This window comes from Mandrillus leucophaeus, unplaced genomic scaffold, assembly GCF_000951045.1.
Source record: "Mandrillus leucophaeus isolate KB7577 unplaced genomic scaffold, Mleu.le_1.0 Scaffold1, whole genome shotgun sequence".
Lineage (NCBI taxonomy): Eukaryota > Metazoa > Chordata > Mammalia > Primates > Cercopithecidae > Mandrillus > Mandrillus leucophaeus.
Window position 1 is genome coordinate 16,978,225 of NW_012098097.1, and position 936 is coordinate 16,979,160.

Sequence of the window (936 nt, forward strand, 5' to 3'; positions counted from 1 at the left end):
GACAGGCAGAGAGAGACTCCGGGAGAGGCAGAGAGACTCCGGGAGAGGCAGAGAGAGACTCCGGGACAGGCAGAGAGAGACTCCGGGACAGGCAGAGAGAGACTCCGGGACAGGCAGAGAGAGACTCCGAGACAGGCAGAGAGAGACTCCGAGACAGGCAGAGAGAGACTCCGAGACAGGCAGAGAGACTCCAGGACAGGCAGAGAGAGACTCCGGGAGAGGCAGAGACAGACTCCGGGACAGGCAGAGACAGACTCCGGGAGAGGCAGAGAGACTCCGGGACAGGCAGAGAGAGACTCCGGGACAGGCAGAGAGACTCCGGGACAGGCAGAGAGAGACTCTGGGAGAGGCAGAGAGAGACTCCGGGAGAGGCAGAGAGACTCCGGGACAGGCAGAGAGAGACTCCGGGACAGGCAGAGAGACTCCGGGACAGGCAGAGAGAGACTCCGGGAGAGGCAGAGAGACTCTGAGACAGGCAGAGAGAGACAGAGAAAGGGATAGAGAAGGGGAGGGAGACAGAAACAGGGAGAAGCCTGTGGCTGAGCTGTCACAACTGCCTGGCTATCAGAGGCAGGGCCAAGAGTTCCACCCTGCCATTCTTAATGGAGATAAAAAGTTACTGCTTTCTGGTATATGACTGGTTTTCCTAGATTAGTTTGGCTGTAATGAGGTTGCATAAAATAAGTGTATATATATATATATATAAAATTATTATTATTTTTTGAAACACAGTCTCGCTCTGTTACCTAGGCTGGAGTGCAGTGGTGCAATCTCGGCTTATTGCAACCTCTGCCCTCAGGGTTCAAATGATTATCCCACCTCAGCCTCCTGAGTAGCTGGGACTATAGGTGTCCGCCACCACACCCGGCTAATTTTTGTATTTTTAGTAGAGATGGGGTTTCACCATGTTGGCCAGGCTGGTCTCAAACTCCTGAC

General features: G+C 54.0%; 1 protein-coding gene across 1 annotated transcript in view; it reads left to right on the forward strand.

Moving 5' to 3' along the window:
- FN3K (fructosamine 3 kinase) overlaps positions 1–936 on the forward strand; it is a 19,910-nt gene that overhangs the window by 363 nt on the left and 18,611 nt on the right. The gene's annotated exons all lie outside the window — the stretch shown is intronic.